Raw genomic sequence first — 14135 nt, 5'->3', positions numbered from 1 at the left:
CTTCCTTTCTTTTCTGAGACACAGTGATCTTGGCTGTGGCGCCTCATTCGCTCTATGGGAAAAACTTGTTTTTGTCGGTAAACTCTGGCGCTGTGACTCAGAAGACACCCAGGGAGCGGCCTCCTGGTGTCAAGGGGCTGCTGTGCTAATGAGCTCATGTTTATAAAAGTGCTTTGAAGACGAAAAGTTCCACGCGAGGGCTGAGGGTTTGTGCTGTTATTTGGGGGCGAGGGTGGAGAAGGAGGATGGGGTGGAGGGAAGGGGCAAAAATCTTGCCGAGGAACAGTCCCGAAGCCCCTCGGGCTGTGCAGCCAGGCTGACTCTGCTTAGCATGGCTGAAGCAGGCGCCTGTCAGGGCAGAAGTACCAGCGGCCCCTTTGTTCCAAACAAGGCAAATCTGAACGGGGCTTTGATTTGTTTTACCTTGGGGGGGGGGCGGGGGGGCCAGGGGCGGAGGGACTTAAGGGATCCCTGCTCTCAAGACCAAGATCTTGTAGGTGGGGTCGGTGAGCCAAGTCACCAAAGTAGCCCCTTCCCCCGTGCTTGGCACACAGTCAGTAAGCGGTTCCTATCATCCATTCATTCGGCAAACACATCTACCTGTGCCCGGCATCGGCCATGGAATAGGGAACAAAGAATATGGTTTCTGCCCTCTCGGACCATACATCCTGGAGTGGGAGATGACATCTAACAGATGAAGTCACTACCCTGCAATTGTGAGCAAAAGGGCAGAGAAGGAAAGACAGTGAAAGCTGCGGGCGTGGGAACCAGTCCTGGCTTGGTCCATGTCCGGGAGTACCAGCGCGGCTTTCCTAGGGGGAGGGTCTCTAAGGAAGGAATAGAGTTCCCAAGTGAAGATGGACAGACAGCACACTGGGCAGAGACAGTAGCACTGACTAATTAATAAATCCAACAAACCTTTAGTGAGTGCCCACTATGCACCAGGTCCCCGGGATTCAGGGGCAAGTAATACAGGCAGAAATCCTGACTCCCTCTCGTGAAGCTCACATTCTGTATAATAAGCAAATGAGGACATGACTCTGACCAGAGAGTATCAGCTAGCAATAAGGAATGGTGGTAAAAATAGGCAGGGTCCCAGAGTAGGGGGTGTCTGGGGAGACTCCCCCTGATTGTGCGGCGAGCAGGGAGGGCCTTTTGAGGATGGCCTTTCAGCTGAGCCCTCAATGGTGGAAAGAGTCGATGGGGGCAGTCTTGAGTCGATGGGGGCAGTACAAAGGTCCTGAGGCAGGAATGAGTTCAGCCTGGTCCAGGAACCAAAAGAGACCAGCATACAGACTGGATAAGCTTCAAGGAGACAAATAAGATAGACACAAGGCAGGGAGCTCACAGGCAAGGTTGTGTATAATCAGTATCATGTTCATTATAGAAAAATTCTACTACAGCAGCCTAAACATGGGATTTTGACTTTGACAGCAATAAGCCTGAGGTGAGCCACAAGTGGTGTGTGTAGTGGCTTGCAGATGTCACCAGGCACCCTGGTTCTTTCTGCCTTCCTTTTCACTAATCTCAGTGTGACGGTCTCATGGGGTTACCTCATAACCACAACATGGCTGCTAAACCTCCGGGCCTCATCTTTGCATTCCAGGCAGAAAGAAGGGAAAGAAAAAGAGGCCAAAGAGCAAAGAATGAAAAGGTCTTTGCCTGCCAGACTCCATCTCTTTATTCAAAAACGGGATCGCTGTTCCATTTCATTGGCTAGAATCAGGATACATGGCGACTCTGACCTGCAAGAGAGGCTGAGAAAATGGAGTCTTTAAATTTTTCTTGTCTCTATAATAGAAGGAAGAAAGGGAGGACGTATTAAAATGCCTTTGGGTTGGCTAAAGGCCTGCCAAAGCCCCTTGGAGGGAAGGGCTTGGTGGATTCTGAAACAGAAGGCCAAGGACAGGGCAAGGGTCAGGCTAAGGACTGTGGACGTCATCTGGATGGCTGCCAGGAGGCATGGATGACTTTACAGGAGGACTGATTTGCATTGAAGCTCTGATGTCTAACCTTAGCACCTGTGATGTATTACTGGGGGAGACACAGTGCATGCTTGCCTTGAAGACCTGACTGGGTTGTCCTCATTCTCAGGGCTCAGATTAAACTCCAACTCCTCCGAGAGGGCTTCCTGCCCCTGGGGTATCTCTCCTTTGTGAACCTCCAGCCCTGGCAGCCTGTCCCCTGGTTGGCACCCAGCAGTGGTCCACAGATGGCTCCTGGCTGTCCCACGGCATCACGTTGGGGCACAGAATGGAAAGTGACTCACACTGGCACCTCTCCTGCTTATAAAATGCTGGTTGTCTATCCATCATCTTTGGTTTTTCTGCTGGAATTACCCAACGAGGTTCACTGATGGGGAAACAGGCTCAAGGGGGGTGAAGACCTTCGCCAGGGTAAGGGCTGGGGCTCTGCCGATTCAAGGGAGGACTCAGAGCGTTAGATGTCTTTGCTCCTGGTACAGTGGCTCAAGGCAAGTTCCCTCATCTCTCTGGGACAATTTCTTCTTGGGGATAATGAAGACGTTGGCAGGGATGGGTCTGGATTTTCTCACCCCACCCATCAAATTCACCCTTTGAATTTCAAAGATTCCAGTCCATTGTCTACTCCCTGCATCTGTCTTTGGCTCAGAAACTAGTCACCACCGCCCTCCCTGTCGCTCCCGCTATTACAGCCTCACACTGTACTCTGGACCCGGTGCGAGTAATTAAGTATTTGTGCAACGAAATGTCCCGCGTCTGCCTCCCGGCCTGGATGGTGCTCCAGCAAAGACGGGGACCATGTCTGTCTTCCTCCGTTCTCCAAGAGATCAGCACTGGGTCCAGCACATAGTTGGTGCTCACGAAATCCAGTCGAGAGGAGCCCCAGCCAGGCCAGCAGGCAGCCAGCGCGTTCAGCCCCTCGGTACTCAGGGACCGCAGAGCCTCCCCACTCACCTGGCCCCCAGAGAATGCCTAGACGCCCCAGAGCCCAGGCCGCGCCCCCCCGGGGAGAACTACAGCTCCCAGAAGGCCGCAAGGGGCGGTGCCGTCGGCGCACGCTCCGCCCGGGGCCTGCCGCGGAGCGCGGCATCATGGGAGTTGTAGTTCAGCCTCTCAGCCTGGGGCGCGCCACCGCGGGCGCGGACGGGCGCGGACGTGCGCGGACGTTCGCGTCGCGGCGGGCGTGCTGTTGGCGAGGATCGCAGGTCCCTCTCCTCTGTGGAGTCCTGGTGCGTTAAAGTCCCTTCGGATTAAACCTCACGACGTCAGGGATCCCGGGACGGCTCCGTCGCGTTCTCCAGGGCCCTTTAAGGGGCGGGGCGGGGCGCCTGCCCCAGCCTTGACTCACCCACTCTCCACTTGGTAACACCAGCCCCCGGCGGCGTCGACTCCCCCATTTCCCTGCTTTAAAACCCGTGATCTTGCGGAAACCTTTCCATTCTCCGTTGGTCAAGCACTTATTGTCAACCGTGTGTCTACACAGTGCTAACGGTCAGGGTGGGTGCGACAGGAGACATTCAAGCACCAATAACCCATCAGCTGACTCTAGCAGAGAGTGGGGGGGTGGGGAGGATGGCACAGGGGTCCGGAAGAGGCCCCAGGTATGGGCAAGGCTTGCACAGGACAGGCTGGCCCTGGGTTGGCCAGGTCAGGAGCAGGGAAGAGTGTTCCAGGCAGGGGGAACAGCATGGGGCAAGGCCCTGGAGCCGGAGAGGACTTGGGGGCTTTTGGAGAAGCCGGAGAGGGGGTTCTAGAAGGCAGAGAACAACGGGGAAGGGGCCAGTATGAGAGAGGGTGAGGCACGTGTGGGTATCTAAAGGAGCCTGTGGAGAGGAGTGTCTGATCTCAAATGAATGCGATGTGTGACTTTTTTGGGCAGGTTGGCTAGTGCAAGCTTGACTGGGGATCCGTGGTAGGACCTGGACTCACCCCCCATTTCTGGATCCTGGCTTGTCCCTAGGGACAGGGGACATCTCAAGGCAGGGTTGCAGGGAGAGTAGGCCCCAGGCTGTCCTAGGGCTGTCCCAGGAGCCAGGCAGGGAGATGAGGAAGGAGGGAAGGTTCAGCATCCTTGTTACTTAGAGAGGAAACTGAGGCTCTTGGCAAGTTTCTGCTGAGCGGGGGCTCTGTGTGAGATCCAAGAAAAGCCTTTTGTTCCTCAGGCTCTTCAGCTGTCAGGACCCAGCCATGGGCAATCAGGGAGGGTCATTTCCACACACTGCCCCCCTCCCATCCCAGATGTGGCAGAAGCAGGAAGGATTCAGGCCAGATGTTGGGGGTCCTCAGGCCCCGCGAGTTGCCTGGGGGGTGGTGGCGGCCATGTTGGCAGCTCTGTTGCTGAAAGTGTGCTCTAGCTGGGTTGCTGGCCTTGTTTTCCCTGCTCTGGTACCATGGCCAAGAGACTCCAGGGGACATGCTCTCAGGCTCTGGTCACATCTAAGAGAAGAGCAGGAAACCCAGGCCTCAAGGCTGACAGCGCCTGGGCTTTGCTTCCACGGTAACCTTGGCAAACTGTTCTCGGCCTCCTCATCTGTCCTCCCCGCCAGTAACCACAGCTTCCTACCTGGTGTGCTAGGCCCTTCGACTTCGGGGGAGTGTTCTGGACACTTGGGGAAGCTGAGCGGGAATGAAGGCTCCGTGCCCCATCAGAAGTGTCAGGTGTCTGTGCTCTGGGCAAGGATGGTGCCCTCTCGGTACGGCTCCTCTCCCTAGATCAGAGGCCTGGCTGGCCGTGGTGAGCTTTGATTAATAAAGAATGGGGAAGCAAATCAATTACCCCTTCACAAAAGCAATTCAGACGGCAGGGAAAAATCTTTCTCCCAGTTTCGGGGTCACTTCTTCTTGGAGAAATTGGAACACACAGAGAGTGTTGGCAGGAGCTCCCCCCCACTTCCCACCCCCGTCCCAGTCCTGGTGAGGGCTGTACATTTGTGTTTAAACAGGAAAGGGCTGAATATCTCAGTTAAAAACTTAGGGTATGTGGGACCATGAGGAGGGACAGGGAAGGACAAGAGAGGCACCAGTCCCTCAGAGGGTCCCTTCCCCCGTGGGACTCTTGGGCTTCTGGGAATGGGAATTATCTGCACCTGAATCCTCACCCCTTTGGTGGGATTTCTGGGCTGACCAGGAAACCAAATGGTGTTCCCAGACGCCTGCAGGTCTGGTTGTGTCGGAATCTCCGGGAGGGTGCTTCATGCAGATACCAGGGCCCGACACGCTGCTGCCGAAGGTCTGAGGAGGGGCCCAGGAATCCTGGATTTTGAGCAGCCCCTGGGCCAGAGATGCCAGGCATCTGAGTGTGGGGACTGTTGCTCTAGAGTGGAAGGAAGCAGCAGAGTGTCAGGGACACAGCTCCACGGGCTCAGTCTCACTGTTTGATGCTGGGCAGGTGACGCCCCTTCTCTGATCCTCAGGTCCCTGTCTGTAAGATAGTGATGACACCAGCTGTGTCCCCGAGTTGCATGGGGACTGCATTGTGCCCAGTCTGGCGCCGTTCTTGTTGTCACTGTCCTGTCCTTGTTCTCAGGAGGGAGGAAGAGGGGAGAACTGCTTTGGGAGACTTGTGTGGCCTCCGACTCTGACTCCGGTTTTTACTGCCCCAAGTGTGCACTCCTGGCTGGGGCGCCCTTCCCTTGTGCACCCAGTGAAACCCTCCTCTGGAATCAGGGCCAAGTCAGGCCTCTCTCTCTGGCTCTGGGGTGCTGCCTAGTGGGGGTCGTGGGGGCCAGGTATCGCTGGGGGAGGAGGGTTGGGAGGCACGGCCATGGCATTTCCTCTTCCAGGCTGCCTTCCCTATCGCCCAGGCCCAGGGGCCAGCCTCCTCTCCTCTGGCTCGGAGGTGGTGTGGCTCCTGGTGATGTGTTTACTCGGTTTCCCCTTTGGGGCTCATTTCTCTGAAGAGGGCCCCCTGTGTACCCTTGGCATTCCCCAAAAGGAGTCTGCAGATCACCCCCACCTGCTGGGGTGAGACTGGGAACATTGTGTGGGAGTGAGCGGTGGCGTGGGGCTATTGTTTTTACCTGCCCAGTACCCCGCCCTCCCCCTCAGTTCTCTAGGTCACATGGTTCCCCATCCTCTGTTGGGGATGAACATGTGATCCTGGCCTGGACATCCTGCTGGCCAGAGGGCTTGGTGGCTGCCATCATGTGACCCAAGGCCTACCAGTGCGAAGCCATCCCGGGAAAGTGAGACTCTATTTCTGCTGGCAGTCTAGACTCCCAGGTATAAGGTCAAGATCGCCAGGGCCAACCACATGGACAGTGTGGGCAAAGATGAAGCCAGCACAGTAGAGAGCAGGGCTGAGAGAGAGAAAAAGAGATGATATTATTTGAACACCTAGATCCAGCCTTGCCTGAGCCCGCCTATCTGCTTTGGCTTTTAGCAATTTGAGTTGGATTTCTGTACTCAAAACTAGCTCTAACTAATACAGAAAACATATTTCACCCATTTGTCTGTCCATCTTCCACCCTTCCATCTCACAGTTGCTCAGCTCTTGCTCCATACCTGCCCTTCTGCTGGGACCTCAGCCCTCCCAGCCGGAAGTTGGGGGGGTGACGAGGTGACACAAACTTTTCATGGCATGGGAAGCTAGGAGCTGCCACAGAGGTGAGCACTGGGGGGTGTCGGTGTGAGAATTTCCTGTGTTGTGGGGAGGGGGAATCCTGGTAGGCTTTCCGGAGGAGGGGACTTTTGTGCAGGGCTTTGAGGCATAGGCAGGATTTCACTGGTTAGAGAATAAGAGCAGAAGTAATCAGAAGAAGGCCGGTAGAGAAGACCAGGAATACTTGAACTCTGCTGCTGGGGCTGGGGTGGGGAGGGGTTGGGATTTTAGGGACCGTTGGGCCATATATAATGGTAATACTCAATACTACCACTGACAATCAGTCACCAACATTTTTGTCCCACAAGCACTGTGCTAGCCTTGGTGCTTATTTCTCATTGGTTCTCTTCACCTCCCTGTAGGGGAAAATGTGCATATGTCCATTTAACAGGTGAGGAAACTGAGGTCCAGAATGGTGGCGACCTCAGGGCTTCACAGACACCAAGGGGCCAGCAGATCTCTCTGACTTCTATCCCAAGTTTTTAACCGCTCAGGCCCATGAGGCTTTTTCTGGGGCTCTGCGTTTTCGGCTGTGTCCTCCTGACCACCTTGGCAGGAGGTTGGGGTGGAGGCCAAATATGAAGCCATGGAGAATTCTGGAGTTTCCTGGATGTATGTGGGGGTGGGGGGTGGGGGCCTGCCTGAAGGCGGTTCCCAGGACGGGGTGAAGGTACTGCCTGATGGCGGGGGGGGGGGGGGGGGCCCTCCGGCCTGTCTGGCTTCCCCCCGCCTGTCTTCTCCCATTTCCCATCTTCACCCTGGCAGCCAGAACGATGGAACCTTTGAGGGCATTATCGGCTCAGGTGTCTCTTGCTGAATAGTCTTCAGTGGCTCCCTATTGCCCCTAAGTGAAACCCGGACCCTGTTCCTTTGCTAACAGGCTCTTCCTTCTCTGGCCCTGCCCCCCTGTCAGCCTCTTTTCTGGTCCCTGGGGGCCAAGGCCCCTACTTTCAGTGGGGATTGGGCCCTTTCTGGGTCTGCACTCACTCCTTGTGCCATGCCTGCTGCACTGCCGTTGGTGTGTCTGGCTCTCCGGCGACCCAGCAAGCCCTGAGAGCAGGAATCCGAGTCTTGGCTCCCGGCGGCTCATGGTGAGTGCAGGGAAGGTGCTGCCCGGACTTTTCTTGGGTTCTGAAGAGAACCCTTCCGTACCTCGAGAACCACCACATTTCCTGGGCACCGAGGAGAACAATGAGGCCAGAGATGCCCCAGCTCACCCCAGAAGTTGCTTTGCGGGCTTAGCTTCTGTTAAAGCAGAGGTGACTCCCCACGGTTCTGCTCTTGCTTTCCGCTTGCCTGGTGAACTTGATCCCCTCTGATGAGCCCTGTCCCCTTTCAGCCCACCTCCCTGCCAGAGCCAGAAACCGGAGGCTGCGTTTGTCCTGTCCTCCTGCCCCAAAGGCCACTAGGGCCAAGCATCTCCGTCTTGCTGCCTGTGGTATCCGTGGTGTCTAGCGAGGCACCTAACCTTGAGAGCTCGCTATATTTTATTTTGAATGTGGGCCCTGAGTTCCCACTTCTGATTTGGAGAGGATGGCCACCATAGTACCTTCTCAGAGAAAAGTAGACCCAGCCAGATGTCCGGACCCCCAGGTTCGCCACAGTATGACTCACAAGAGTCAGAATGTGGAAACAGCCCACAAGATGTGGCAACAGCCCACCGGTGGATGAACGGACAAGTGCAATGGGGTTGGTCTGTGAGTGGAATGGAATATTAATCAGCCTTCAAAAGGGAGCTGACTCTGCCTCCGGCTGCCTCCTTGGGATGAGCGCTGGGGATGTGATGCTGAGTGAGGTAAGCCAGTCATGAAAGAACCAACCTTGTGTGATCGCAGTGGTGGGGGCCATCGAGGGTCATCAGGTTCTCAGAGGCTGGAGGTAGAAGGGCGGTCGCCCAGGGGTTAACAAGGACAGAACTGCAGTTTTGCAAGCAGAAGAGAGTTCTGGAGACCGGACGGTGTGAATGGCCTCCGTGCTATGCACCGTGCACTTAAGAAAGGTCAGGGTGGCCAATTATATGTGACGTCTATTTGACCACGATAAAAAAAAAAATCAGAAAAACAAAAACAAAAACCCATCAAAAAAGAAAAAAAACTTTCTACATTTTTTTTTTAAAGGGTGGGAGCTTTCACCATCTCATGATGGAACTTTCCAAGCACTTGCCAGAGATGGTGAAAAGGGTATGATGAACATGGGTGCCCGTCACCCAGGGTGCCAACGCCCACTCACGGTCAGGTCCCTTCACCTCTGTCCCCATCACTTCCCAACCCGATTTACTTCGAAGCAACTCCCAGCCGTTTTGTTTTGTTTTTTCATCTGGGGTTTCTTCAGTATGCAGCTCTAGAATCAGGGCCTTTCAAAATGTAACACATGGCTACAATAGCTCCCTATCTCCGATCAATATCATTGCATTTTTTGTAAGTGTAAGTATATTTCACACGTCATTATATATGTGGGGCGCGTTGGTGGTGTCATCAGATTTCCAATGGCCCCCGTTTATACTTAAAACATAAACACATATCTTTTTCATATAATATTTAGCGTATTCCTACACATAGACATTTAATCTATAATTGTATTTATGTATTTAATATGTAATCGCATATTATATGACATGTATACAACATGCATTCCTGCAGAATGATTTTCTCATTTGAACCAGAACCTAAATTAAGGGCCACACCTGGAGATCGGTCAGTGTTTTATTTATTTATTTATTTATTTATTTATTTTTGGTCCGTGTTTTAAATTGTTTCTTAAGTAGGCTCCTCGATCCTGGGTTGTTTTTATTTGTTCCTGAGAGTCTCCGTCCGGCTGGACTTGGCTGACTGGGTCCCCACCATGTTTCCTATACTTTTCTTTTTTAAACATATCAGTTTTTTTTTTTTTTTAAAGATTTTATTTATTTATTTGACAGAGAGAGTGAGAGGGGGAACACAAGCAGGGGGAGAGGGAGGGGGAGAAGCAGGCTTCCCGCTGAGCAGGGAGCCCAACTCGGGGCCTGATCCCAGGACTCCGGGATCATGACCTGAGCCCAAGGCAGAGGCTTAAGGACTGAGCCACCCAGGCGCCCACCACCGTGTTTTCTGACCCCGGGCCGTGCTCCCAGTATTTCCAGTGAGTTGCTGCTTGGGTCTAAAGTCTCATCCCCGTTCAGGCTTGCTGTTAGACAATTTCACTGGTGTAGGGTGTTTCCTCATTGGGTACAATACCCTCTATCTCCCCTTTTTTGGGGAGGTCAGCTGCCGCTGGTCCGTCAGGGTCTGAGCACATGATTTCACCAGGGCTGCCCCGTGGAGATAGCCCGATGCTGTCACTCCTTCTCACGCATTAGCTCGGATGTTCCTGCTCTGTGTTTGGTCACCAAGTGATGTTGCAGGTAGGAAGTAGGGCAGAAGCTTTTATTGGCCATCTCCTCCCTCCCCCACCCCCAGAGAGAGAGAGAGAGAGGTGGGGAGGGGGACAGAGGGAGAAGGAGACAGATGATCCCAAGCAGACTCCATGCCCAGTGCAGAGCCCAACATGGGACTCGATCTTGCAACCCCGAGATCATGGCCTGAGCTGAGATCTGGAGTTGGATGCTTAACCAACAGAGCCACCCAGGGCTCCCCCACCCCCACCTTTTAAAAAATAAATTGGTGGGAAGCCAGGGCTCTGAGGCATTGTGTAACTTGAATTTTGGGTCACAAAGCAAAGGGTCCCAACAGGCCAGGGCTAGAACCTCTCTGTTCTGTCCTGCCCCCTGCCCCATCACTTCAGCGACCCGAAAGATGAAAGGGCGGGTGTCATATTGGAGCTGACCTTGAATGGCGGCCTTGACCGTCACCCCTGAATCCCGGAGACTTCCTGTGCTCACTGGCTGGCTGGGGGGCATCACCGTCTTTGCCTCCGTGTGAGGGGGTAGTTGGCGCAGGTCCCAGTGAGTCCTGCACCCACCCCTCCCCTTCCACCCTGCCGCTGGCCATTCTCTCTTTCTCTGCCTTTGGTTACCGGGAAAAGCCAGGTCTCCTGCTGACATCTCCAGCAGGGGTGGGCTGGGGGGAGCAGCCGCACCTCGGCCTGACCTTCTCTCTCCATGCCCGGCCGTCTGCTGATGATCCTCTTCAAAACCGAGTCTTGTACCCCGGACCAACATTTCAGTTATTGACTGATCGTTTTTTCCTTTTTTTAACAAAGTTTCTTTTAAGAAACAATGTCAGCGTTTCATTGCCTGGAACGGACGTGCCATAAAGTGCGCTTGTCTGAAGCGCGGCCGTGGCTATCCAACCCATCACTACGGAACCCCTCTTATGTCCCAGGACGGCTGACGAGCTGTGGGCCAGAGCGGCTTTGATGTCAGACGGCGTCGGCCCGAATCCCAGGAGGAATCCCAATAACTAGCTGGGTCGCCTTGGGTCACTTGTGTCCCCACGGGAGGCCCTGAATTCTCACCTGTGAAACCTCTTAGGGGCAGATGGGCCATTATTCTTAACTTTTCATTCCCTCCTGTGATGGAATTATATACCTCCATGCTCTTTGCCCTGTGACGCTGTGGTCCCTCCCTCGGGCACAGGCTTTCCCAACTCTGCCCTGTGGGAGTGAGGGCTTGGCCACGTGACTTGCTTGGGTGACTTGTCAGTGAGAGTGACAGAAGCATTGGCTGGAAATGCAGCTGGGTTTTTGGCCTGTTCACTTAAGCTTCTGCCATGTGCTGCAAAGCACACGTGGCCTGGGGAGCGGATGGTTCTAGAAGGAGACACCCATGGGGTCGAGCTGAATCTGACCTGGGGCCCCACTAAATCCCACCAACCCACAGAAGGATCAGCAGACCTCTAAGAGTGGAAGAGAAATGTGGCAAGCTGCTGTGGATGGGAGTGTTTGTGATGCAACAGTGTTGTAGCAGAAACCTGACCGGTCCACGTGTATAAGGGCGATATCCGCTACCCAGGATGGTTGTGCGGATTAAATAAAGTAACACTTAAAATGTGTATATTTAATATATTGAAATAGTTGCTAGAGTCTGGCATACAGTCACTCTAAAAAATATTAGATATTGTTAACCAAAGATTTCCTCAAGTAAAAATGCATCTCTCAATGTATACGATGACATGCTGATACATTTATTTAACTTACTAGCATTATTGTTTCTTTTCTAAGCCTCGAAATGTAGGGTAACTGTGCTATTTACAGGAACACTGACCACCGCTCACAACACTGAGGCCCTCCAGTCCCTCTGTTCACTCCCACTGCCCCCCAGTGCAAGAACCTGGTCCCCCGTCCCTCTCTAAAGGTTGCTCAGCTTCTTTGAATCCTTCTAGTGATGGGGAGCTCCCTGCTTCACCTACCAGCCTGTTTAATTTCTGAATCTCCCTATGGTAAATAAGGTTCTCTCTCTTTGCTCTGATGCAAGATGACTCTCTTGGGCAGGGGTGGGGATTTAACATTTTTATTTTTATTTATGTATTTATTTTAAAGATCTTATTTATTTATTTGACTGAGGGAGATACAGCGAGAGAGGGGACACACAAGCAGGACGAGGGGGAGAGGGAGAAGCAGGCTTTCCTCCAAGCAGGGAGCCTGATGTGGGCCTTGAACCCAGGACCCTGAGATTATGACCTGAGCCAAAGGCAAAAGCTTAACAACTGAGCTACTCAGGCACCCCTTATTTTTATTTTTTAATTTTTAGAAAAAGATTTTATTGATTTACTTGAGAGGGTGAGCATGAATGGAGGTGGGGGGGAGAGGGAGAAGCAGGCTCCCTCCTGAGCAGGGAGCCCTACAGACATGGGACTCAATTCCAGGACTCTGGGATCATGACCTGAGCCAAAAGCAGATGCTTAACTGACTGAGCCACCAAGGTGCCCCTTATTTTTACTTTTTAAAGTAGGTTCCATGCTCAACTTGGGGCTCGAATTCATGATCCCAAGATCAAGAGTCACATGCTCTACCAACTGAGCCAACCAGGTGCCCCTGGACATTTTTAATAGGTTGTTAATAGCAAGTACAGGCTCTGGGGCTCCCACACTTAGTGCTTATGACCTTGGGCTAGTGGATTCACCTCTTTGGGCCTCAGTGTCCTCTGTAAATCGGGGTAGGGGAGACCATAAAAGATCCACCTCCCAGGGTGTTGGAAGGATCAAACGAGAGACACCCAGGGGGTTCTCCGTAGAGGAAGGCGCAAGGAGGTAGTGTGTAAACTGAGCTTCCTAGGATACAAGAGGTCCCTCTTGCAATGCAGGATTATTTTCTCACCTTTCCCCTTCTGCTTCATGTTTCCCTTCTTGAATTTTGAACATCCCCCACCCAGAATTCTCCAGGTGGCACAGAGCTGCTGTCTGCAGGCTGAGGTCCCCCTCAGGGCACTATCCGGCGCTCCTGATGCGCCAGGCATTGGTCTAGACCTGGTGTCGCAGCAGTGCTCTGTCCTCATGGAGCCCGCATTCTGGGGGCGAGATGGGCATCAGACCAGCCCAGCCAGCACTGAAGGTAAGTGTTGCGCACACAACGAAAGCAGGGAAGGGCGCAGGGAATGGGGCGGTCAGGCAGCCTTGGGGAACTGGTTCTTAGGTTACACAAAGAGAAATGCAATGTCCAGAGCCAGGGAGGGGGGGCCTCCTCCTCTCTTCTCCCTGCCCAGGCCCAGCCGGCGCGGGCTTTTCTGTTCTGGGCTTCAGTTGTCCTTTAGTGATGGCAGAAGCAAAGGGCAGAGGTCCAGAAGGAGGAGCGCGGGATGGTGGAGGGCGGGGAGCCCACATCCCCCCCGTGACGGTAAGAACGACTCTCACTCCTTAAGGCAGGTTCTGGGCTGAGCACTTTACATGTCCTTCTTCCTGTATTCTCAGCCTGAGGTCTATCCTGCTACCCCTCTCCCCATTTTACGGAGGAGCTAATGGGGGCTTGGCGCCGTGGAGTGACCCGGACAGTGGAGTGAGTTGCAGAAGGGGCAAAGCTGGAGCCTGGGTCTCTTGGACTCCAGAGGTGATGCTTATGATGTCCTAAAAACTGTTGGGTCCAGTGGGTGCCTGGGCTGGGACAGCGGTGGTGTTCTGGTCTCTGGGTAGCCCCCAGGCTCTCAGGAGAAGAGAAGCCCTGAATTGTATCGTTTGTCGATTTCCAGGCTGTCAGTACCGCCATGATGGTCAGGGTCAAGCTGCGAAAGGGAATTCAGGGGGACAGAAGTGGTCAGGATGGGGTGTGTGACTGGATGGAGGGGAGTCGAATAGGCTCCAGATCCTGCGGCTACAAACACGAGGGTCCAGGGGATACAGGAGGACCCCTTGGAATCCTAGCCCGTATCTCCCTTTTCCTTGCAAATGGTACCCAAGTTCCTGCAAAGACAGGGCCTGTCGCTGTCCCCCCCCCCACCCCAGCCAGGTGCCTCTGCCCTCATGGTGCCCCCATCTGGGAGCGCTGGTCTCAGAGGCAGTCACCATCACCCCCCCCCCCCCCCCCACCTACACAGGCTCTCTCCAAGGTCAGGAAAGGGCAGGTGGCCCTGGGAGGTGTGGCCTTGTCACAGCAGAGAGCCTAGTGTAGCTGGTCACGCCCCCCCCCCCCCACACCTGGGTGGAGTC

Source organism: Mustela lutreola, chromosome 12, assembly GCF_030435805.1.
Source record: "Mustela lutreola isolate mMusLut2 chromosome 12, mMusLut2.pri, whole genome shotgun sequence".
Lineage (NCBI taxonomy): Eukaryota > Metazoa > Chordata > Mammalia > Carnivora > Mustelidae > Mustela > Mustela lutreola.
The sequence above is the reverse complement of the archived record's forward strand: the minus strand, read 5'-3'. Positions refer to the sequence as shown.